Here is a 27,609-nt window from a genome sequence, read left to right on the forward strand (position 1 = left end):
ATAGACTCTCACTGGATAAAAGATTTAAACTTAAGACATGAAACTATAAAAATACTTGAAGAAAGTGCAGGGAAAACTCTTCAAGGAATCGGCCTGGGTGAATATTTTCTGAGGAGGACTCCCCAGGCAATTGAAGCAATATCAAAAACATACTACTGGGACCTGATCAAACTAAAAAGCTTCTGCACAGCCAAGAACTTAGTGAGTAAAGCAAGCAGACAGCCCTCAGAATGGGAGAAAATATTTGCAGGTTATATCTCCGATAAAGGTCTAATAATCAGAATCCACAGGGAACTCAAATGTATTAACAAGAAAAGAACACGTGACCCCATCTCAGGGTGGGCAAGGGACTCGAAGAGAAATTTCTCTAAAGAAGACTGATGCACAATCTACAAACACATGAAAAAAAGCTCATCATCCTTAATCATCAGAGAAATGCAAATCAAAACTACTCTGAGATATCACCTAACCCCAGTAAGAGTAGCCCACATAACAAAATCCCCAAACCAGAGATGTTGGCGTGGATGTGGAGAAAAGGGCACACTTCTACACTGCTGGTGGGAATGCCCACTAATATGTTCCTTCTGGAAGGATGTTTGGAGACTACTTAGAGACCTAAAAATAGACCTGCCATTCGATCCTATAATTCCTTTACTAGGTCTATACCCAGAAGACCAAAAGTCACAATATAACAAAGACATCTGTACCAGTATGTTTATTGCAGCCCAATTCATAATTGCTAAGTCATAGAAGAAGCCCAAGTGCCCATCGATCCATGAATGGATTAATAAATTGTGGTACATGTATACCATGGAATACTATGCAGCCTTAAAGAAAGATGGAGACTTTACCTCTTTCATGTTTACATGGATGGAGCTGGAACATATTCTTCTTAGCAAAGTATCTCAGGAATGGAAGAAAAAGTATCCAATGTACTCAGCCCTACTATGAAGCTAAATTATAGCTTTCACATGAAGACTATAACCCAACTATAGCACAAGACTATGGGGAAAGGGCCAAGGAAGGGGAAGGGAGGGGGGAGGTTTTGGTGGAGGGAGGGTAATGGGCGGGGCCACATCTATGGTGCATCTTAGAATGGGTATAGGCGATTGCACTAATGTACACAGCTATAATTTAACAATAAAAAATAAAATAAAATAAAATGAAATATGGCAATGGAGCTTTAATAGGAATTGCATTAAAATTATATATTGTTTTGGGTAGTATAGACATTTTAACTATGTTGATTCTTCCCAGCCATGAGCATGGTATGCTTTTCCATTTGTTAACATCTTCAGCTATTTCTTTTCTTAAAATGTAACATACTTTTTAAAATATAAAGTATATTTTTATCTAATATCAAGTAAAAACAAATAAATTTAAATCAATTATAATTTTAAAGGTATATAGTAAACCAAACTGTGATTAAAACCTTAATTCACCCTGATACCAAAACCAGGAAAAGACCCAAACAAAAAGGAGAATTTCAGACCAATCTCACTCATGAATATAGATGCAAAAATTCTCAACAAAATCCTAGCCAATAGATTACAGCTTATCATCAAAAAAGTCATTCATCATGATCAAGTAGGCTTCATCCCAGGGATGCAAGGCTGGTTTAACATACGCAAGTCTATAAACGTTATCCACCATATTAACAGAGGCAAAAATAAAGATCACATGATCCTCTCAATAGATGCAGAAAAAGCATTTGATAACATCCAGCATCCTTTTCTAATTAGAACACTGAAGAGTATAGGCATAGGTGGCACATTTCTAAAACTGATTGAAGCTATCTATGACAAACCCACAGCCAATATTTTACTGAATGGAGTAAAACTCAAAGCTTTTCCTCTTAGAACTGGAACCAGACAAGGTTGTCCTCTGTCACCTTTACTATTCAACATAGTGCTGGAAGTTCTAGCCAATACAATTAGGCAAGACAAGGAAATAAAGGGAATCCAAATGGGAGCAGAGGAGGTCAAACTCTCCCTCTTTGCTGACGACATGATCTTATACTTAGAGAACCCCAAAGACTCAACCACAAGACTCCTAGAAGTCATCAAAAAATACAGTAATGCTTCAGGATATAAAATCAATGTCCACAAGTCAGTAGCCTTTGTATACACCAATAACAGTCAAGATGAGAAGCTAATTAAGGACACAACTCCCTTCACCATAGTTTCAAAGAAAATGAAATACCTAGGAATATACCTAACGAAGGAGGTGAAGGACCTCTATAAAGAAAACTATGAACTCCTCAGAAAGGAAATAGCAGAGGATATTAACAAATGGAAGAACATACCATGCTCATGGATGGGAAGAATCAACATTGTTAAAATGTCTATACTTCCCAAAGCAATCTACCTATTCAATGCCATTCCTATCAAAGTACCTACATCGTACTTTCAAGATTTGGAAAAAATGATTCTGCGTTTTGTATGGAACCGGAAAAAACCCCGTATAGCTAAGGCAGTTCTTAGTAACAAAAATAAAGCTGGGGGCATCAGCATACCAGATTTTAGTCTGTACTACAAAGCCATAGTGGTCAAGACAGCATGGTACTGGCACAAAAACAGAGACATAGACACTTGGAATGGAATTGAACACCAAGAAATGAAACTAACATCTTACAACCACCTAATCTTTGATAAACCAAACAAGAACTTACCTTGGGGGAAAGACTCCCTATTCAATAAATGGTGTTGGGAGAACTGGATGTCTACATGTAAAAGACTGAAACTGGACCCACACCTTTCCCCACTCACAAAAATTGATTCAAGATGGATAAAGGACTTAAATTTAAGGCATGAAACAATAAAAATCCTCAAAGAAAGCATAGGAAAAACACTGGAAGATATTGGCCTGGGGGAAGACTTCATGAAGAAGACTGCCATGGCAATTCAACAACAACAAAAATAAACAAATGGGACTTCATTAAACTGAAAAGCTTCTGTACAGCTAAGGACACAATAACCAAAGCAAAGAGACAACCTACACAATGGGAAAGGATATTTGCATATTTTCAATCAGACAAAAGCTTGATAACCAGGATCTATAGAGAACTCAAAGTAATCCACATGAAAAAAGCCAACAGTCCCTTATATCAATGGGCAAGAGACATGAATAGAACTTTCTCTAAAGACGACAGACGAATGGCTAACAAACACATGAAAAAATGTTCATCATCTCTATATATTAGAGAAATGCAAATCAAAACAACCCTGAGATATCATCTAACCCCAGTGAGAATGGCCCACATCACAAAATCTCAAAACTGCAGATGCTGGCGTGGATGTGGAGAGAAGGGAACACTTTTACACTGCTGGTGAGACTGCAAACTAATACAACCTTTCTGGAAGGAAGTATGGAGAAACCTCAAAGCACTCAAGCTAGACCTCCCATTTGATCCTGCAATCCCATTACTGGGCATCTACCCAGAAGGAAAAAAATCCTTTTATCATAAGGACACTTGTACTAGACTGTTTATTGCAGCTCAATTTACCATTGCCAAAATGTGGAAACAGCCTAAATGCCCACCAACCCAGGAATGGATTAACAAGCTGTGGTATATGTATACCATGGAATACTATTCAGCCATTAAAAAAAATGGAGACTTTACATCCTTCGTATTAACCTGGATGGAAGTGGAAGACATTATTCTTAGTAAAGCATCACAAAAATGGAGAAGCATGAATCCTATGTACTCAATCTTGATATGAGGACAATTAATGACAATTAAGGTTATGGGGGGGGAAGCAGAAAGAGGGATGGAGGGAGGAGGGTGGGGCCTTAGTGTGTGTCACACTTTATGGGGGCAAGACATGATTGCAAGAGGGACTTTACCTAACAATTGCAATCAGTGTAACTGGCTTATTGTACCCTCAATGAATCCCCAACAATAAAAAAAAAAAAAAACCTTCATTCACAATGTAAAATATTTCCCAATTTACGTTTTTTTAGTTTAGTTTATTTCTTTGTATCAAGTTAAATTCACATAACATGAAATAAATCATTTTAAGGACATAATTCCATTGCATTTAGTATATACACAATATGCATGCTGCAATGTTCATGTACATCCATCACCTTTATCAAATTCTAAAATATTTTCTTCACCTCACTTAAAAGGAAAGCCCAAATCCATTGAGCAGTCACTGCCCAGTCCCCTCTCACTCCACCCCAGGCAACTAATAATACATTCTGCTTATATGGATTAACCAATTCTGAAGATTTCATTTGAGAGGAATCAAAACAATATGTGATCCTTAGTGTCTGGATTCTTTCACTTAGCATATTTTCAAGGTTCATCCATATTGAAGTGTATATCAGTAGTCATTCCTTTTGCATGGCTGAATAATATTCCAGTGCATAAATATACCACATTTCTTTATCACATTTATTTCTCATCAGCTGAGAAATATCTGGATTGTTTCCATCTTTCGCTATTGTGGATATTGTTATTATGAACATTGTGTACACATTTTTATTTGAATATCTGTTTTCAATTATTTTGAGTAAATAAGTAGGAGGTGAACTTATAGGTCACATGGGAATTCTATCTTTAGTTTGTTTTAGTAACTTCTATACTGTTTTCCAAAGTGGCTGTACCATTTTTACATTTCCACTAGCAATGCTCAAGGGTTCCAATTTCTCCACATCCTTGCCAACATTTATTTTCTGGGTTTTTTTAATAATGAACATTTTAATGGTTTGAAGTGGTGTCACATTGTAGTTTTGATTATCATTTGCCTAATGACGAATGTTGCTAAACATCTTTTCATGTGCTTGTTGGCCATTTTTATATCTTCTTTGGAAAAATGTTTATTCAGATTCTTTGCCTGTTTTTAGTTGGGTTATTTGTATTTTATTGTTGATTTGTAAGAATTGTTTAAATATTCTGAATATAAGATTCTATTAGATACAGAAAATATTTGCTATTTTGAAAGAGTCCAATTTATCTATTTTTTCTCTTTTTACTGCACTTTTATCATCATATCTATGAATTCATTGACAATTTCCTTATCATAAAATAATTTTTTTTCTCCTGGGTAGATAGCTAATATTATATCTTTTGTATTTACCTGGATGGATTTGGAGAACATCTTCCTAAATAAAGTATCACAATAATGGAAAAGCAGGGATCTGATGTACTCAATACTAATATGAAACTAGTAGATGAATAACTACAGGCCCACACCAGAGAAAAACACAATTAAATTCAAGAAAGGAGAGGAGGAAGTGGGAGGAGAGTTGGGAAGCTCTGCCCTAACAATATAGTGATATATGGTACCCCTCCTATGTGAAGGGCTCAACTACAATACAGACTATCTAACAAACCCAACAATGTAACCTAATTATCTGAATCTTTGTATTAAGCTGAAATTCTAAAAAAAGAATCCATTGCCAAATTTATGATTATGAAGATTTACCACTATATTTTCTTTTGATAGTTTTATAGTTTTAGGCCTTACCCTCACATAAAACTTTGGTCTTTTTAAGTTAATTTTTGTATGTGGTGTGAAGGACAGGTCTAACTTCATTCTTTTGAGTATGAATATGCAATTGTCCCAGAACCACTAATTTAAAAGATTATTCTCTCTCCCATTGAAAATCTTTGGCATCTTTGTCAAGAATTTGTCACGTTGGCTCAGTGCCCATAGCACAGTGGTTATGGTGCCAGCTACATACACCAAAGGTGGCAGGTTCAAACCCGCCCGGGCCCACTAAAAACAACAACAACTGCAACAAAAAATAGCCAGGCATTGTGGTGGGCCCTTGTGGTCCCAGCTACTTGGGAGGCTGAGGCAAGAGAATCACTTAAGCCCAAGAGTTTGAGGTTGCTGTGAACTGTGATGCCACAGCACTCTACCCAGGGTGACATAGTGAGATTTTGTCTCAACAAAATAAAAAAAGAATTTGGCACCTTGTCAAGAATCAATTCCTATACATATATAGGTTTATTTCTGGAATCTCGTTCTGTTGACAACAGTCTCCTCTTATCCATAGTTTTACTTTCCGTCATTTCAATTATTCATGGTTTAAGTTACCTACAGTCAACTTCAGTCTGAAAATATTAAAATATTTTGAGATAGTGAGAGAGAGATGGACATGCCACGTTCATGTAACTTTTATTACAGAATATTGTTATAATTTTTTTATTTTATTATTAGTTGCTGTTAACCTCTTACCTTGTCTAATATATAAATTACACTTTGTCATAAGTATGTATGTATAGGAAAAAAACATGATGTCTATAGGGTTTTGTATTGTGTGCAGTTTCAGGCATCCAGGGGAAGTCTTGGAAAATATTCCCTGTGAATAGTGTACTACTGTGTCTTTTCATCATTTAGACATATGCCCATGATATGTTTTTACACTGAAACTTCATTTTCAGGGCACTGCTAAAGACAGTATATTTAAGTCTAAATGTTCCTCTGAGTCACTAGAAGGAAAAGTTCAGGTAGGGTCTTAAGTTATAAGCACAGTTGCAACATGAACCAGCTGCCTATCCATGTAATTCATCAAACTTCTGGGATTAGAATTGGCATCTTAGTTCAATTTTAGTCCTGGTATACACAGACCAAAAAGAGGATCTATCTGCCTATGAAAGAGAATAGAAGCACATTTTAAAGTTTATTTTGTTACATTTTAATAACTTGTTTTATTGTATTTTGCAAGACTAACTTGAATCTGACTTTGAAAAGGGGACATTATACATGAAGACCCAAATTTCCCCAGGAGCATAATAAGGAAACCTTTCCAAAGTTTTGGCTCTATTTAAAACACACAGCTGGAAAGTCTCCCAGCTCAGAGGCTACTCTAAATAGCATGCCACACTGAGGACGCATCCTTACCAACACTGGGCCCTGCAGAAAATAAATGGGACTTTACTTCAGACTTAAGGTAGACTCTAGAGTGAGCCTTATCAGCCAAGAAAGATCTGGTTTCCGGGGTTGATTCTTGTAAGGTAAATAGCACAAACTGCCTGATTTTTGAATTTGCTTTCAACCCATCCATTAATTTAAGAATATGCATAATTTTTACCTGTAGCTTTTTTTTCATACTTAACCGATTGGACTTAGAGTTCTAAATATATTAGTTGATCTATTAATGGGAAAAACTATGAGTCTTCCCTTCCAAATAATCCCTGGGACTTCTAGACTCTAATGGTTTTTACAGGTCATCTAATTTACTCTCATATTTTCTAATTTCTTTAGAATTTGCTTCTTCTATCATTTGCTTGCTCTATCATTTGATCAAAGGAGTAATAGAGAAAAAGTCAGTAATATTAGAAGGGCACAGAACATTCCAATATGAAAACAAAGACGGATGTTTTAATTTAACGTAAATATAAACTTCTTTCCCTATCATTATTGGCCTTTTAAATTTATTTGTATCTAGATTCATTTATTAATAAAAACTTATTTTAGAAATATTATCTTTTTTTCTTAGTTTTCTCAAAATCAAGATTCCTGTCAAAAGCCATTTCCCTTTTTTCATTAACATGAGGTTATATAAGATTAGGTGACATTGTTTGCCTTTGTAAGGTAAAGTCCAAGTTGTGGTTGTGACCTTCACCCAGGAAGTATACCATAAACCTGCACGTAATACCAATTAGGTGGGAACTTGTAGGGAAGTTATATTGGAAACTGTGGAGTCAGTCAAATCTCAGTTTATATTCTAGTTGTCACTTTCTAGCTGTATGACTAGCTTTCACATCTGTAAAATGAAAATAAATGTTGTGATTATTAAAATAAAAGATAAAATTAATATCTTTCCTACCTCTATAGCTCAGGTTTCACCCTCAGCAGCTTCAAGGAATGAGAAACACATTACGGAATGTTTGCAAAACATTTAAGACAGACCTGTTAGTGTGACTTATTACACATTTTAATCTTGCAGTTTCTAGCCTAAAAAAAGGTAAAGGAAAAAATAGAGAGGTGGAGATGAAGAGAGACAAAGGAAGAAGGTGAAGGAAAAATAAAGAAAGGGAGAGATGGAGGAAGGAAGGAAGGGAGGGAGGGAGAGAAAGAAAATTATTTGACTTTCTGGCTTAAATACTATTTTTCCACTAAGATTAATATAAAATAATATAGATGAATACTCTAAAGAACAAATAAACTTAGAATTTATATCTTCTCCCATTAATAACCACAATGAATAAAATAATTTTCATATGCCTATCATATAAGCTTGCTCAGAAATGAAGCTCTCGTATCAATGAAGGATAATAGGCAGTGAATGTACTAAATAGATATTGGTCATTAATTCCCAATTCTGCTAATTATTTTCCTTCCCAAATATAAAATCAATTTATAACTATGTGTCTTGAACAATAATGGAGAATCTAAAAGGGAATTGATTTCTCTGTGTTTCTCATTCCTTGAAGCTGCTGTGGGTGAAACCTGAGTTATAGAGGTAGGAAAGATATTTTTATCTTTTATTTTTCAGCATCTGTTTTCATAATTGTCCTCTCCCCTCCTTTTTTTTTTAATCCCCATAACCTACTTCTCTTTTTTATCCCTTTCTTCTTTAATTCTCTTTATTTGATTGCCACTTAAACTGTCTAATACCCTTAAGGTCTTGCTCTCATAGTCAAAATTGTATTAGGATAATGTACACAGCTATGATTTAATAAAAACTTATATTAGAATATGTACATAAAATAATCTTCAAGTGCTAGTCTCTTTGCTAAAATACTGTGTGAAGTATCTTGAATCATCCATCTCTTTTCTCTCTGAAGCAGGATTGTGAAAACAAAATTAAAATCTACTATGTCTTGGTTATTCCATGCCTAGTGACCCAACACTAAAAAGCATGTCGGTTTTATATTTGCCAGAAGGATTCCATCACTATTCTCAATCTGAAAAACTCAAAGTTTGTTTCCTCCATATCACCAAAGTTATCATAACAGACAGCATTTAGTTAGCCCTTACGTAAGACCTTGAGTTACTCTGGAATCCAGCTACACGCTTATAATTCAATCTATTGGTACTATTTAAATAAGTAATCTAGTATTTAATAAATAAACAAATAGGGCAGACTCTCACAACAAAAATGAAGGATTATCAGAGGAGAAACTATCACTATGTGTTAGTGAAAGACATAAAGAAATCAGAAAGGTAGGAAAATAATTAGGGGAGATTTGTCAAGAAATAGTCAGATTGCCTTTAGCTGCGATTACAGAAAATCTGGTTTATAGAACAAACTAGAGTTTATTTTTCTCAAGTTAAGGAATAAATGTGAAATGAAATCCTTTCTGGCTTTGAAAAAGTAAGCAGCTAAACATGCCTCTGGGATCCTTGGTCCTTTCTAAATTTTGGCTAGAAACAATGTTCTGGTATGTTGAGTTGTAGAACTTCGTGGTGGCTGCTCCCTTAGGAATAACAATAGCATTAAATGCACAGACCAGGAAAATGTCATCTCCACATGAAAGTTTGTCCTTTAATTTGAGAAGGGAAGTCCTCCAGAGGAGACACTTACTCATAAATATCATTGAACAGCTCAGGGCAATATGCCTAATATATTTTTTTCCCTCACACTATTTTTTTTTATTAAATCATAGCTGTATACATTAATGCATTTATGGTATACAATGTGCTGATGTTATATACAATTTGGAATGCTTACATCAAACTGGTTAACATAGCCCTCACCTCACTTAATTATTGTGTTAAGACATTTATACTCTACACTTAATAGATTTGACATATCCCCTTACAAAATGCACCATAGGTGTGGTCCCACTGATTACCCTCCCTCCATCCAATCTCCCCCCTCCCCTCCCCTCCCTCTCCTCTTCCCTCCCACATCCTGGGCTATAGTTGTGTTTTATCTTTCATATGGAAGTGTGGATGATTATATATTTGTTTCATAATAGTACTGAGTACATTAGATACTTTTTCTTTCATTCTTGACATACTTTACTAAGAAGAATATGTTCCACTCCATCCATGTAAACATAAGAGGTAAAGTCTCCATCTTTTTTAAGGCTGCGTAATATTCCATGGTGTACATATACAACAATTTATTGATCCATTTGTGGGTTGATGAGCCCTTGGGCAATTATGAATTGGAATATGCCCAATATTTGATGAACTTGTGACCAATGGAAATGGGACTATAGAAACTGATTTAGAAAAGTTATATAATATGCTCCCAATCTGAGATAAGGCCACTCTTTTCTACAGTTGAGAGATTTTAGCCCACAGCTTGAACAAATGGAATTTCTGTTGGCAAGAGGTGGGAAAGGAATGACTTTGTAGAAGCCAAGAAGCCAAGGGCAGATGCAGTTTCAGAAACAAGGCCATGGTAAACAGGATCATATACTACAGGGAGATTGAGGACAATAACTACTAAACACTGATCATTGTATGAGATATTCACAATCCAGATTTTCCTTCTATAAAAAAGACATCTGTGGAAACTGAATTATTTTGATTGACTTGTATTGAATGAGCAAAAAATGAGATCTGCCAATAAAGAGCTGGGGAAAGAAGAAAGCAATTAGAAAGAGACACAAAATTTAGAGATTTGATTCTTCAAAAAGAAAGTTTACTATCTTGATGGTAAGAAGATTCAAAAAGTTGAAGGAGTTTTAACCAAAGGCTATTTGGGGAAGACCCAGGGTATACTGAACGGGTAGTCCTGAAAGAACAGAGCACCATGGCCGGGATCATGGATTACAGGGTACTACGCTTCTAAATATAAGTCCTGATTCCAACACTTGATCCTTCTGAGACTCAGTTTCTTCATTTATATAATGAGTCTAATAAAACAGCATTTAAATATATTGAATTTTTTTGAAATTTAAAAGAGAAAGTATGCTTAAAACAAAGCTCTCCATGAAAGAACTTTAAGTGTTTTCTACTAATATTATCATTCAACATTTTTACTTACTAATAGGTGCTCGGTGTTGTACCCATAATTTGTTGATATCGAGGTCCATGGACACACTATAACATTGATAATAACATGTCGTGAACTAAACATTATGAATAATCTCAATCTGTGCACATGATCTTTATCATAAATTGTACAACAAAAGTAGAACATACATGTAAGGTGAAATAAGGTGAAACTTGTTAAACCGTTTTGACTAAAAATCTCTATTTCACCAGAGAAATATGAAATTCATCTAAGGAGAATTTTCAAGCTAGTAGGAAAACATTAATGGTGAGAAATTTCTGTCACCTGAGATCATTATGAGGGGACAAAACCTAGGTAAGTGGCTGGAGAAACCAGCTAGAAATCCTTGGGAGGCAAAAAAAAAAAAAATCTGACAATGGAGTAAGAAAGGAAGTAAGCTCACTTGCCTCTACCTAATATATTTATAATTTTCTTTCTCTTTTATGTAATCAATCTCCTGGACACCATAATTCTATTTCTTTTATTTTTTCATATCTAATTTAATGTTTTCTAACTCTCAAATAGGCAACCTATACTGCACACTAGAAAGTTAAATAGGGAATATACTTTATTACCACTGATTCTGACTTTTCATCATTTTGTGTCCTCAGGTAGTTTGAGGTCAGCTCTTCTGCCCAAGTCAATGGATGGGCTAAATGACTCTTCGGTTTCTGAGTTTGTGTTGTTGGGACTGTCTACTTCTCGGGGAACAAAAGTTTTTCTCTTGTTGACATTCTCCTTGCTCTACTTAGGGATCATCCTGGGAAATCTCTTCATTGTGTTTTTGGTAATTGCTGATTCCCACTTACAGTCCCCTATGTACTTCCTGCTGGCCAACCTGTCCTTCAATGACGTGTGGGTTTCCTCCACCACAATACCCAAGATGATCTCAGACCTTGCAAATGAATACAATGTAATTTCTTTTCAAGGTTGTATGACTCAGATATGCTTCATCCACATCATGGGAGGAGTGGAGATGGTGTTGCTCATAGCCATGGCATTTGACAGGTACACGGCAATCTGTAAGCCTCTTCACTACTTGAATATTATGAGCCCAAAAAGATGTGTTGCATTTGTAATCACTGGATGGATAACTGGGGTGATCCATGCTATGTCTCAATTTGCTTTTGTTATAAACTTGCCTTTCTGTGGCCCTAATAAAATAGACAGCTTTTATTGTGACTTTCCCAGGATCATAAAACTTGCATGCACAGATGGAGCCAAGTTTGAGTTCATTGTTGCTGCCAACAGTGGGTTTATGAGTATGGGCACCTTCTTTCTATTAATCCTTTCCTACATCTTCATTTTGGTCACCGTCTGGAATCGTTCTTCAGGGGACTTATCCAAGGCATTTGTCACTTTGTCAGCTCACATCACCGTGGTCGTTCTCTTTTTCACTCCATGCATGTTTCTGTATGTGTGGCCTTTCCCCACATCATCAATTGACAAATACCTGTTCATTGCTGACTTCGCTATCACTCCAGCCTTGAATCCTGTCATCTATACATTAAGGAACAAAGATATAAAGATTTCAATACAAAGATTGAGCAAATGTGGACATCATGACAGATTTTGCTGGCCAGATCTGTCTTCAGAGTTCTAAAACATACATCCACCTGTCTGTTGAACAACTCTTCTTAGATATTTGCCATTTAAAATGGCTAACTGGACATACCATCTACCTACTTAACATATGTCTTCTACTTCTTTAGCACATTTACTCTTTGCTTTTACTATGAGAAATGTGAAAGGACCATGATATTGTTTATTTTGGCAGACATCAGCAATACTTATAAATAATTTTGTATAATTTAACTTGTGATCATTTGACCATTAAGAAGGCATATAATGTCATCACTTATGCTTTCCATAAGGTTCATGAATATGCTAAAAATTTTGCTTTCATGAATGTTAGGAATTGTCATATGGAATGGTTGGATTCAAAGACAAACTTTGAAAGCAAGTAGTTTACTTCAAAGCTAATTGTTGGAAGCATCAATGAGAAAGTGCTACTGAGAAGGCAAAGATGCTTAATTGAGAAACTGGCAAGCCTACTGTGGCCCTTCAGGAGACTATTTAGACTCTACGACTTAGAATTATGTCATTGCGGGACAAGGTATCTGGAGTATTTCATAATTTTTTAAAAATGCATTAATACTTGACATGGCTAGTCAAATGTCTTGCATAAAATATTCTGTGTGCATTTTAGAAAGCTAGAGATAAGCTATTGGGTATATTTTCTGGTGTTCACGGTAAAAAAAACCATCACCAATAAAAATAAAGGACAGCCACCTAACATTGCTGTGTTGCCTAGAGAAGTGAAAATTAAACGGTTTTGCTCTTAATTTACATAGTATTAACTGATAAGTTAGTATAGAGAATCTATAACCTAAAATGTTTCTCTATTTCCCTGCTTTTAACAAGTTTCATAAAAACAGTAGCTCAGGTGGCCACTCAGCCATTGGTTCAGCAAGTCAGTGACCAACCTGGGGCTTCAGCTACCACAGAAGACCATCATCTTCCACCAACACAAGTCATATGACTTCTGTTGCAACAGGAATTAACATCTTAGTTCCAATACAAAACTATAGATATAGGCCAGGCATGGTATCTCATGCCTATAATTTCACTATGAGAAACCAACATGGGAGAATCACTTGAGGTCAGGAGTTGGAGGTGGCAGTGAGCTGTGATGCTGCCACTACACTCTAGCCTGGGTGACAAAGCATGACTCTGTCTTAAAAAAAAAAAATCTATACCTATAGCTATAAATAAATAAAGATTCTTTTCACACCCATGAAAAGAAATAAACAGAAGGATATTTTAAGATTCTACTATACTGTCATCTCTAGAATCATTATAATTGATTCACTCTATATCTTTACTTCTAAATTTAAGAAGGAGTTCACTATCAGATGATATTAAATTTGTGGAAACTCAAAAACTAAGAATTTCCACAAAACAGGACATACGTAGTCTGCCCATTAACTGTGATTACTCACAACACAGAGCTCTAGAGATGCTCACCCAAGAAGCTGTTCTCCAAAGTAAATATATTCTATCCTAAGGATAATGCTCTCAATAACAATATTCAAACAAAAATTGTATTGGTTATTTTCCACTGGGTTCCGACTGCTTTGAAATGTAGTTAGAATTTGAAAGCAGCTTTATCTATGACATGTAATCTGATCACAGATAATGTTGATTCCAAACTGAGATTTATCTTATATGTACTAATTTCTTAACATTTCCCTTATTTCTCTTTTTTTTTTCACTTTTAAACCAAATTTCAGAGGAATTTTATTTGAACTTTCTATAAATAACCAATGAAATTTTCTGGAAACCTTGTAAATCTTTCAGAGACACTGAGGTTTTTGGTTTGGGTTTTGTTTTTGGTTTTGGTTTTTTCCAGCTGATTCCTGGGACTTCTGGACTCTCTGGAACAAGAGGCCTTTCAGCACCAAGTGGGATGCCTTACATACAGTCCCAGAGCTCCCTAGGTATAAAAATTCAGGAAGCTCAATTCTCACGTCATAATCCATAGTTCTCCTGGATTAAGGGAGGGGTATAGGCAGAGATATATAATGTATTTTATAGATATCTCTGAACAAGAAATTGTTCACTAAGAGTATTGTTGGTTAATGATTTTTGTGGGGAAGAACCTAAATGGACCTTATAGAAGGAAATTTGCAAAATGCTTTGAAAATCAGTTATTTTGCAATGAGGGCTGATACACTGAAAACTTGTTAAGCTTTTAGGTGCTCTTATCACAAGAAAGGTATTTATGTAAGATAATGATATGTTAATTCGAGATAGCAATCATTTCTCTGTATACATGTATATAAAAATCATGCTGTACACATTAAATGTACACAATAAAAATAAATTTAAAATATAAAGGAAAGGCAAAAGTGTACAAACAGAAAATATCTCAGGGGTTGCCCAATTCAGGAGAATCTGGGGTATACTAGGACTGTTGCATATCCTGATGGTGTGATGCTTACTCGAATTTATGTGTGAAACTGCAAAACCATATACTTAAAGTTTTCATTTTGTTAAATGTAAATTATATCTTAATAAAAAGAACACATATTAAATTGTATTAATAAATTAAAAAATATTTATGTAATGAATTTTCATTAAATTTTATTAAATTTTTAATTTTACATTTAAAAGAGTTTTTTTAAGATTCATAGGAATTATACACTCATGTCAACTTTACTCTAAACCAACATTCTTCCCCAGATGCTACCTCTTGCTGGTCCCTCACTGAATAGCTGTGTGACCTGGGCAGATCACTTAGCCTCTTTCATCATTTTGCTCACCTATAAATGAGCCTAAGTGTCATTGTGATTGAAATAAGTGGTATTGGAAAGTGTTTTGGAGCACCCCAGCTAGTGAATGAGTACTGAGACTTTGTGGACTCTATAGACATCTGCTCACAATAATGGCTTGTAGAGCAAATAAGTTCACTTAAGTACTTTGAGACCTAGAAATGAGAGGGTAACAAAAGACTGGGAGGAAGAGAGGAAGACATGGAAAAAGGGGGGGGGGGAAAGCAGGGACAGCAAGGGTCAGGAGAGAAGCAAATGGAGATGTAATAAGCATAACCTTCCACATCTAATTAATTGAAGTCAAATACCTCACATAAGTGTAATCATGCAGTATTTGTCTTACTGATTGGCTTATTCATTTAGTATGATGTCCTTAAAATTCATCCAAGTTGTTGCTAATGACAGTATTTACTTCTTTTTTTGAGGTGGAATTGTATGTATGTATTACATTTTTTTGTTGAGTCATCTATTGTGGACACTTAGGACGTTCTTATGAACCTGAGAGTTCAGATATCTCTCTGACATACTAATTTCACTTCCTTTGGATCTAATGGTTGGATTGCTAAATCATACGGTAGTGCTATTTTTCGTTTTTGAGGCCCCTCCACCCTGTTTTCCATAACTGCTGCACTATTTCACAATGCCAGCAACAATGCACAAAGGTTCCAGTTTCCCCACATCCTGGCCAACACTTTTTATCTTTTGTTTACGTTTTATCATCTAACATTTTAAGTTGTATTTAACTGGTCTAACTTGAACCTACATTTACAAGGATGCAGTGTTATATGGTGTCTTTAATGCAAGGAAGTTGGAAGCTGAGGATCCCTTAGGAACATAAAAGCAAAGTGGTTTCCAAAATCATGGCTCTATCTAAAACACAGCTGGAAAGTTTCCATCCCTGAGGCTATTCTTGCAGTATATATACGTCACACTGCGGTACATACTTTGTCACCAACACTGGTCACTGCAGAAAACAAACTGAACTTTATTTATTTATTTTTTTTATTTTTTTTTTATTATTTTTTTTTTGTAGAGACAGAGTCTCACTGTACCGCCCTCTGGTAGAGTGCCATGACATCACATGGCTCACAGCAACCTCTAACTCTTGGGCTTACGCGATTCTCTTGCCCCAGCCTCCCAAGCAGCTGGGACTACAGGCACCCGCCACAACACCCAGCTATTTTTTCATTGCAGTTTGGCGGGGGCTGGGTTTGAACCCGCCTGTGGCTCAGTGAGTGGGGCGCCAGCCCCATATGCCGAGGGTGGCGGGTTCAAACTGGACTTTATTTCAGACTAAAGGTGGAATCTAAAGGGAGCCTTATGCACCAAGAAGTCTCTGGTTTCACAGGTGATTCCTGTAGAGTAAGTATATCACAAACTACCTGATCTTTAAACTTTCTTTTTCATCCCACCACTAATTTAAAAATAATTTTTTCTGTAGCATTTTTCCATACCTACCTATTGATCTTATAGTTCTAAATGTGTTAGCAGATGTACTTACTAAAAATATAGATTTTTCTAAGAGTCTAACACTAACAAAAAGCACTATGTTTCCATAATCTTAGAAACTCCCAGATGCCAAGATTTGGGGAGAATCATTTTTCCAGACATTTCAATTTACCTTAATATTTTCTAATTTTTTTTAAATTTGGGCTGTTCTACCACTTGATCAAAGCAATAAATGCAGAAAATTGTAGTCATAATAACATTAACAAGGTAAAGTGCATTCCAGTATGAAGACAGACTATGACATTGAAATGGTTTTAATAAAACATAAACTTCCTTTCCTATCATAATTGGCCATTTAAACTTGTGTCTGGATTACCTCTTATATAACAAAGTATCTTATTTCACAAATCTAATTTTCTTAGTCTTCTCAGTCTCAAGACTACTATCAGAAGCTATTTCTAGTAGGGAAGTTATTATACTGAAGCCTTTCGAGTCAGGCAGACCTCTGTCGGTGTTCTAGTTGTACCACTTCCTAGCTGTTTGAGGAAATCAAGCTTTCACATCTGCAGAATGGAAATAAACATCGTGATTAATAAAATATAATGTTGGTAAAGTGCTTAACACAGATCTGGTGTGTACTATGTATAGTCAACATTTTAATATTCCAGTTTCTAGCCTAAAAAAGTAAAGAAAAAAAAGAGAAAAATAAAAGAAGAAGAGGAAAGGAAGGAAGGGAGGGAGAGGGTAAGGGCAGAATAAAAGAAGGAGAGGAAGAGGGAGGGAAGGAGGGAAGATGAAAGAAATTAGAAAAACAGAGTTAGCTTTCTGGCTATGGAAAATATAAATATTTCCACAGACATCAATTTTAATAATGCAAATGAATAATTTAAGTACAAATGAACTTATAATTCATATTTTCTCCTGTGAAGGACAGTCATAACCAAAGTAGCTTTCAAATATCTATCATTTAAGCTGTCTCAAAAAAGAAATCTGCGTTAGTAGTGAAAGTCAAGGGCAAGTCAATATACGACAATAAATGGCATTGCTCAGGCCACAGAACACATGATTTTGTGGAAATAACTTCTCATGGGACATTCAAAATGCAGAGAAATATGTAATGGTAGAAATGTGTGGTCAGAATCTGCGGTCTGTTTTGGAACATAAACACCATTTCTCAAGTCATTTAATAAACAGTTTGTGTTTGTAATATACTTCTGTTCAATTCATTCTATTCATACATATCCACTTATCAATAGATATATTTATGAGAATTACGTATTTTTATCATAAATATAGCATTACATTATTGCCCTGGATTTATCCTGATAAAATAGCCTCCAAATATACTCTATAGCTATGCACTAAAATTAGGTCTTTCTGATTTCCAGGAGTAGAAGTGAATTCAAGGCTTGAAGAAATTGTTTATGAAAAACACTTACTTCTGACAATTTTAATCAGATAATCCATTTTGATATCCATGAGAGCTATAATTCTGATCACAATGGGCAATGTTTTTGACCTACAATTCTATACTTAGGTTCCCTTCTTGGCCACAAGGCTGCGCACACATCTAAATTCAAGAAACATTTATTTTTAATGTTGTGTTTACTACAAGGCTGAGATTTCAGTTTTGCACAAGAAACATATTGATCTAGTACCTGACATTAACTTTTTCTTTCTGTTCTAGAAATTTAGTTCATCTCCTTTCCCCAGGTTCCATTGTACTAAATGGAAGAAGCAAACCAGTCTGCGGTGTCTGAGTTTGTTTTTCAGGAACTTTGTAATTCAAGGAAGCCGCAGACATTCCTCTTATTGCGGTTTTCTGTACTTTACCTGATGACTGTTGTGGGTAACCTTCTTGTTGTGCTATTAATCATCAGTGACCACCATCTCCGTTCCCCCATGTACTTCCTCTTAGCCAACCTCTCATTTGTTGATTTCTGCCTTTCCTCAGTAACTACCCCTAAACAGACCACAGACTTCCTAAAGGATATTAAGACCATTTCCTTTGGGGGCTGCATGAGTCAGATCCTTTGTGCTCATTTCTTCGGAGGGAGTGAGATGGTGCTTCTCGTGACTTTGGCCTATGACCTTTACGTGGCCATCTGCAAGCCACTCCATTACTCCAGCATCATGGACAGACAAAAATGCATCTGGCTGGTTGTGATATCATGGATCATCAGATTTCTGCATGCCATAAGTCAGCTGGCAATGATTTTGAATCTGCCCTTCTGTGGACTCGAAGTAGTGGACAGCTTTTTTGTGATCTTTGGTGGTCAAACTAGCCTGCATGGATACTCATACTCTGGGAATAGTGATAAATGCCGACAGTGGGGTTTGGCAACAACTTGCTTCATTCTCTTGATGATCTCCTACACTTATATCCTAATAACTGTCCGCCTTCATTCTAAAGATGGAGCATCAAAAGCTGTACTTCCCACATCACAGTGGTGGTGCTGGTTTTCGGACTCTGCATCTTCATCTACCTATGGCCATTCAGCATCACTTGGGTGGACAAGTTTCTTGCTGTGTTTTACACAGTAATCACACATCTCCTGAATCCAGCCATTTATACATTGAGAAATAAAGACATTAGAAATGTCTAGCTTAAGGATTCAAGGAATAACTTTTAGATATCTCATGAAATCAGAAAATCCTCTGTGTGCACCACAGTGTGGCCACGATTTTGACCTGGAAACTTAACTGAGAATACTACTTATTCATAGATGTAAGCTATGAGTAGTCCTAAGAGTAGGACTACTATTTTAGTAGTCCTAAAAATATAAACATATTTTTTCCATTTGAAAATAAGCTCAAAAATCCAACAGTTAGATTCCTACCACTTAGAGAGAATAATAATTCTGCATAAGTATTTATTTGTATGTGTTCAAAAATTACTAGATGATAACAATTATGATATTGATAACCAGAAAAATCATTGCCACTATTTAGTAAACACTATCGATGTGCTCAACACTGTGCAAAGCAGTTTACTAGGATTATGTATTACTTACAAAATCACTTTGAGTTAATTATCATTATTCCTATTTCTAAAAATACATAACATATCCATTCTAATTCTAACTTACCTAGAGAGTATACTAAAGATATTTGAGTAGTCTGCATCTACTTAGAAAACAAAATGATAAATGGATCAAGCCATAATACTATTGCCCTGTCCTCCACAAAGTAATCCCTTTAAGCACAGTCTTGCCATTATGAAGAAATAAATAAAGCAGTTCTGAGTAAGGGGAAAGTGAAGGATGCATTGCTTTAAAGCAAAAAAAAAAGACATGGACTGACAATAAGAAAGCCAAGGAGAAACCATTACTAAAACAACACAGAACAATTACTCATTTATTCACTGCAAAGTTCAGATAAGCTATGTGTGTCTAGGCTATGTACCTAATACTTTTTTGTTTTCTAAGGATGCCCTCACCTGAAACCCCATGCCAAAAAATAAATGTGTATATATAATATATACACACATATGTACTACATACAATGCATTTAATACATATGTAGCAAAATATAGAGAAAATTAAAATGCATATAGTTCATTTTTATTCACAAATAGTTAGCATGGGTAAGGTCAGTTATGTCAACATAATGTGACCTTCTAAAATAAAATAGCTTGCATAATGTTGCATATTCTACACCTTTGGATGATATGTGTCATCTCCTGGATAAAATTATTTTTACACATCTTTACAATATCTTAATTTCTGCACAGAGAAAAGCCATAATTTCTTGGTTCTCATCTCCCCATGCCTAATAAGTTAGTAGTAGTAACCAACCATTCTCTCTGTGCCAATAAATGAAAGGCTTCATCATGATGATGACATAACTGATTTAACAGAGGCATATAAGTCACTGTGGTCGTGGTTTCCCCAAAACCAGATGATCATGGAAGCATCACTCATTGTTGCCTTCAGACCTGAATGGGAACATAGGGTGGTTCTTGGAATGTTTTAGAAATGGAATTGTCTCACTAGTGCTCATCAGTATAACTTTTTAATGATAGGAGTCACCATCACTTCAGGAGTTATTTGAAGCCTGCATGTAGCTTCCTTCCTCTCTTCCCTCTGAACAGAATATAACAGCAGAGCATTTTGATTGAGTCCTTGCTATACTCTATAATTAGTTCTTATTGATTACAAAATGAGATCCTACTGTCCATATGATCTTTAAGCATATGAGTTTTGGTTAACTCATTAGCAGTTTCTTTTGTTTTTATTATTAAATCATAGCTGTGTACATTAATGCGATCATGGGGCACCATACACCAGTTTCATAGACCGTTTGGCACATTTTCATCACTCTGGTTAACATAGCCTTCCTGGCATTTTCTTAGTTATTGTGCTAAGACATTTACATTCCACATTTACTAAGTTTCACATATACCCTTGTAAGATGCACCGCAGGTGTAATCCCACCAATCCTCCTCCATCAGCCCACCTCCCCCCACTCATTTTCCCCCTTCCCCCTATTCTTAGGTTGTAACTGGGTTATAGCTTTCATGTGAAAGCCCTAAATTAGTTTCATAGTAGGGCCGAGTACATTGGATACTTTTTCTTCCATTCTTGAGATCATCAGCAGTTTCATAGGATTCACTTCTAAGTATTTCATGTTTCAAAAACATCACAATACAAATTTTTTTTTTTTTTTTTTTTGTGGTTTTTGGCCAGGGCTAGGTTTGAACCCACGACCTCTGGCATATGGGACCAGCGCCCTACTCCTTGAGCCACAGGCGCCACCCACAATACAAATTTTGAACAATCAGTTGGAACTGAATACTAATAAAAATACGATGAATATAGAAAGTACGTAGTGCAGCCACAGTCATGCTTACAGGGACATTATTACATATGCATGTATTTCTTAAAAGAAAAGATGCATATTAATTACCCAAGTACCCCTCTTGAGATAATTAACATAAAGAAAATAAACAAAAATTCTTTTTTTGAATTTTACAATTCATCAATCAACAGAAACAAAGTTGATTACTTCAAAAGGCCAACAAAGGTATTTAGCAAAAAAAAAAAAAATCAAGAAGGAAAGCAAAAAGACACACATAAGCAGAAATCCAGGATAAAAAAGAAAAAGAACAACTCTATAGATGCGGTAATCTTTAAAAATATTCCAAGATGGCATTATATACTACTTTATACCAATAAATTTTAAATATTAATTGTTATAGGTTTTACTAATATTTGTTAAATATGAAGAAGGAAAAATGGCTACCAAAATAACTAGTTAATAAAGCAAGAATATCTTAATGGTCCCCTATCTGTTAAATAAATTAAACTTGCAATTAAAAGATTTTCTTTTTTTTTTTCTCTTTTTTTTTTCCTTAGTGGCATTTTTCTTTTTTTTTGTTTTTTTATTAAATCATAGCTGTGTACATTGATATAATCATGGGGCATCATTCACTAGCTTCACAGACTGTTTACCAAGTTTCACATATACCTTGTAAGATGCACCACTGGTGTAATCCCACCAATCCCCTTCCCTCCACCCACCTCCACCTTCCCTTTCCCCCTTCCCCCTATTCTTAGGTTGTAACTGGGTTATAGCTTTCATGTGAAAACCCTAAATTAGTTTCATAGTAGGGCTGAGTACATTGGGTACTATTTCTTCCACTCTTGAGATACTTTACTAAGAAGAATATGTTCCAACTCCATCCATGTAAACATGAAAGAGGTAAAGTCTCCATCTTTCTTTAAGGCTGCATAATATTCCATGGTGTACATATACCACAATTTATTAATCCATTTGTGGTCGATGGGCACTTGGGCTTCTTCCATGACTTAGCAATTATGAGATTTTCTGATATATACCAACACTAGTCAAGTTGAAAAAACTGTTAAGGACTCTAACCCATTCACAGTAGTGCCAAAGAAGATGAAATACTTGGGAATTTATCTAACAAAGGACGTGAAAGATCTCTACAAAGAGAACCATGAAACTCCAAGAAAAGAAATAGCTGAAAATGTGAACAAATGGAAAAACATACCATGCTCGTGGCTGGGAAGAATCAACATTGTTAAAATGTCCATACTACCCAAAGAAATATATAATTTCAACCCAATCCCTATTAAAGCTCCACTGTCATACATTAAAAATCTTGAAAAAACAATACTTCGTTTTATATGGAATCAGAAAAAAACCTCGAATAGCGAAGAATTACTCAGAAATAAAAACAAAGCAGGAGGAATCACACTACCAGACCTCAGACTTTACTACAAATCGATAGTGATCAAAACAGCATGGTATTGGCACAAAAACAGAGAAGTAGATATCTGGAACAGAATAGAGAACCAAGAGATGAATCCAGCTCCTTACCGCTATTTGATTTTTGACAAGCCAATTAAAAACATCCAGTGGGGAAAAGATTCCCTATTTAACAAATGGTGCTGGGTGAACTGGCTGGCAACCTGCAGAAGACTGAAACTAGACCCACACCTTTCACCATTAACTAAGATAGACACTCACTGGATTAAAGATTTAAGCTTAAGACATGAAACTATAAAAATACTAGAGGAAAGTGCAAGGAAAACCCTTGAAGAAATCGGTCTGGGAGAGTATTTTATGAGGAGGACCCCCCAGGCAATTGAAGCAGCTTCAAAAATACACTACTGGGACTTGATCAAACTAAAAAGCTTCTGCACAGCCAAGAACACAGTAAAAAGCAAGCAAACAGCCCTCAGAATGGGAGAAGATACTTGCAGGTTATGTCTCCGACAAAGGTTTAATAACCAGAATCCACAGAGAACTCAAACACATTAGCAAGAAAAGAACTAGGGATCCCATTGCAGGCTTAGGAAGGGATTTGAAGAGAAACTTCTCTGAAGAAGATAGGCGCGCGGCCTTCAGACATATGAAAAAATGCTCATCATCTTTAATCATCAGAGAATGCAAATCAAAACTACTTTGAGATATCACCTAACTCCAGTGAGACTAGCCTATATCACAAAATCCCAAGACCAGAGATGTTGGTGTGGATGTGGAGAAAAGGGAACACTTTTGCACTGCTGGTGGGAATGCAAATTAATACATTCCTTTTGGAAAGAGATATGGAGAACACTTAGAGATCTAAAAATAGATCTGCCATTCAATCCTGTAATTCCTCTACTGGGCATATACCCAGAAGACCAAAAAGCACATCATAACAAAGATATTTGTACCAGAATGTTTATTGCAGCCCAATTCCTAATGCTAAGTCATGAAAAAGCCCAAGTGCCCATCGATCCACGAATGGATTAATAAATTGTGGTATATGTACACCATGGAATATTATGCAGCCTTAAAGAAAGATGGAGACTTTACCTCTTTCATGTTTACATGGATGGAGCTGGAACATATTCTTCTAAGTAAAGTATCACAAGAATGGAAGAAAAAGTACCCAATGTACTCAGCCCTACTATGAAACTAATTTAGGGCTTTCACATGAAAGCTATAATCCAGTTACAACCTAAGAATAGGGGGAAGGGGGAAAGGGAGGGGGAAGGGGGGTAGAGGGAGGGGGATTGGTGGGATTACACCTGCGGTGCATCTTACAAGGGTATATGTGAAACTTGGTAAATGTGGAATGTAAGTGTCTTGGCACAGTAACTGAGAGAAGGCCAGGAAGGCTGTGTTAACCAGTGTGATGAAAGTGTGTCAAACGCTCCGTGAAGCTAGTGTATGATGTCCCATGATCATATCAATGTACACAGCTATGATTTAATAAAAAAAAAAAAAAGATTTTCTGTCCCAATTATTATTATCTCTCAACACAAAAATAACTCTTTTTTAGTCAGTCTTTTGATGCTAGGACTCTGCAAACCACTTTCCTATTTCCCATCTGGCTCCATTTTATCCTCTGCTGCAGGGACACTGCAAGTGCATGAAGGAAGGGATTTACTCCTTCCTATTTGCTTTTTCTCTGCTTGCTATGCCTGCCACCTACAATAATCAGCTTGTTCACATGACAATGGCTGAATCTAGAACAGTTTTAGAACTACCCTCATTACTCCCCCTTAGAAATAACAGGATCAGTATGCTGGCACCCTAGCTTCAAATTTCTGGGTTATAGACCTATGGTGCTTCCCCTCTGATTTAAAAAAAAAAAAAAAGTCGCCAAGATACACCATCTCCAAGAGGTCTGAGCTTCAACCCCCTTAGACCCCTTTTCTAAATCATTAAATGTCAATAACCCCAGTATCTCACCTTTCCTCTGCCAGCCCTAGGTGAGGTAGTTTCTTCCTGCACTACAGTTCCCACTTACATAATAATTTAGAGTTCTTTTTATACTTTCGGATACCTACTCACAAGTTTATATCTCATTAATTCTTACATTAAATTCTGTCTTTTCAAATAACATATGTTTCTTCTTTGCTGACTGATAAAATTTTCCAAAGAAAAAGAGAAAAAGCTATAGGTCTAAATGGCTTCCCTTGTGACTACTTCAAAATATTTAGGAAAGAGAATGAAAGACAAATTTTTTTGCATAAACTCTTCTTGAGAAGAGAAAAAGAGGAAATACTTTTTAAGAGGGCTGAAGTTACCACAGAATTATCAGAAATAGTATGACACATCAAACACTATGAATAACTCAAGGGTTACTGGCAGGAGCAAGACACAGGGAAAGCCTGGAGAATTCTGAGACCATCAACGTGACTCCCTCGGTTTGTTCTCACTGCTTTAGGACACACCCTGAGCCAGATGGAACAAATGAAGACTAGACCCTAAAGAGGCACGTGTGACATCGCTTTAGAAAGAGAGCTTATCTTGTTCATGAAGGATCTCCAAGTTTTACTTTGATAATTACATAGATAACACTTAGCAGTTATAACCACACGTGTATATCACCAGTTATAAAGTGACAGCACTCTTCCCAAGAAATCCACAATTTCTAGGGTAATTTATGATTATCAAACTAAATAGATCAAAAGTATTCTACTAAAAGTATTTTATAGATGAAGACTTCCCCTCTCTTTCTATAGTAAATACCATTAGGAGGTCAAATGTGCATGTTTGCAAGGGGTTTGGCCAGGTCAATGCCATCATTTCTTCTGTATTTTTCTTTCTGGTTTGATATCCATTTGATAGGGAAAATGGGTTTCAGACCAACTGTTGACCCTTTTCTTCAATTCATTTATAAAGCTATCATGAATTTGACTTGAAAACCACACAAAGATAAACTATGGGTCATTCACTCTCATTAACATAGATACAAAAATAATAAACAAAGCAATAACAAAGACACAGGAACAATACATAATAAGAATAATATATGATGAGAAATTAAGTTTGCACCCGAAGTGCAAGGTTGAATTAACAACTAGAAATCGATCACCAGGTTAAGCAAAAGGAGATCTAATACACGTTTGTGATAAAATTCTTAAAAATATAGACAAAGAATGAAAATTATCCAGTCTGATAAAGGAATTTGCAACATGTCTCCTGCATAAGTTGTAGTTAGTGAAAAAGTAATTGGAAGCTTCCTCCCACTGAGACTGGGAGTGAGAAAAACATGCTTCCCCCATTTATTAGAAGGCCTGGCCAGTTAAATAAGGAAAGAGAACATATAAAATGTATTAAATAATAGAAATAAAGTTATTCTTCATAAGCAATATCTTCCTTCAAAATGTGGAGCTCAGACTTCATCGAGTCTGAGACAGTCTATCTACTCATAATAATATTTAACCCAGGCTGGGCATAGTGGCTTATGCCTATAATCCCAGGTTGATTGAGAGGCTGAGGCAGGAGAATTGCTTGAGGCTGAGTTCAAGATCAGCCTAGGCAGAATAGTTGAGACCCTGACACAAAAAAACCATTAAAAACTAGTTGGATGTGGGGATGTGCACCTGTAATTCCAGTTATTGAGGAGGCTGAAGCAAGAAGATCACTTGAGCCAGAATTTAAGTTTGCTGCAAGCTGTGATCACACCCACCACTGCACTCCCTGGGCAACAGAGTGAGACCCTGTCAGCAGGGAAGGGTAGGGAAGGAAAGGGGAAGAGACAAGAGGCAAGGGGAGGTAAAAAGAAATTAACACACAGTATCATCATTTCTTTAGTTTTTCTTTAAAGATGGTAAAATGACTTGCGTGAATTGTAGCATAAACATGAATATAAAGGTAAATTGAATAGTGTTTTATAAGAAAACAAGTAATGGCAAAGAAAAATAGGCCTCTGTCAAAACCAAGACAGAAGTACCAGCACAATGAAAAATTCAACAAAGGCTTCAAATGGCGTAGAGTCTGCTACAGCACAGGAAGGGAACCACTAATAACACTGCACTTAGCCAGAGAGTGCATCACCCTACCTGCTTTCAAGACAGAACTTGCTGCAAGGAGTATAGTTGTCTAACAGTTCCCACTTGTCTTTTCAGCATTCAATCAGGCCGCATTGTCACCAGGCTGCTCCAATCTAATGATAACACAAGTATGCCAGACGCAGGAAATTCCTGCCCGATGTGGAATTCCTCTAATGGGCAATCTTTGCCCTAGAATTCTCATCAACCTAGTAGGGAATTTCTCAGAGCTGCACTGTAGTCTGAGGCCATTACATCCAATCCTCCATCCTTCTCCCTTTCACAGGGCCACACTGTTATTTTGTTATGAAAGCTTTCTCTGCATATTACTGTCTCTTTCTCCTTTCATATTTCCCTTTTTTTCTCCCAAGAAGTATCTTAAAATTCTTTCATGGCCACTGCTTCACAGAATACCTGAACTGACACTAATGCGTGGTTTGAAGATTGACCACTAATCAATTTTAATATGATTTTTACAATCATATTAAAAAGGGTACAAGGTGTTCAATGGTTGTTAAAGATTTTCCCCCAAAACTGAGTGTTTGAATAACAAACAATTTTGCCTCATACACTGACTCACCTTCTCAACCCCCATTATACATAATTATAAGATGGTA

At 36.0% G+C, this 27,609-nt stretch overlaps 1 protein-coding gene and 1 pseudogene across 1 annotated transcript in view; both read left to right on the plus strand.

Moving 5' to 3' along the window:
* The first annotated feature begins 6,846 nt into the window (after window positions 1-6,846).
* The window catches only part of LOC128588295 (olfactory receptor 4F15-like), a 32,482-nt gene continuing 11,719 nt past the window's right edge, over window positions 6,847-27,609 (plus strand). Inside the window, exon 1 of the mRNA XM_053595029.1 lies at window positions 6,847-6,970. The gene's annotated coding sequence lies outside the window, so the exon portion shown is untranslated. The remainder of the gene's footprint in view (window positions 6,971-27,609) is intronic.
* LOC128588656 (olfactory receptor 4K3-like) lies at window positions 18,423-19,300 on the plus strand (annotated as a pseudogene).

This window comes from Nycticebus coucang, chromosome 6 (genome assembly GCF_027406575.1).
Source record: "Nycticebus coucang isolate mNycCou1 chromosome 6, mNycCou1.pri, whole genome shotgun sequence".
Classification (NCBI taxonomy): Eukaryota; Metazoa; Chordata; class Mammalia; order Primates; family Lorisidae; genus Nycticebus; species Nycticebus coucang.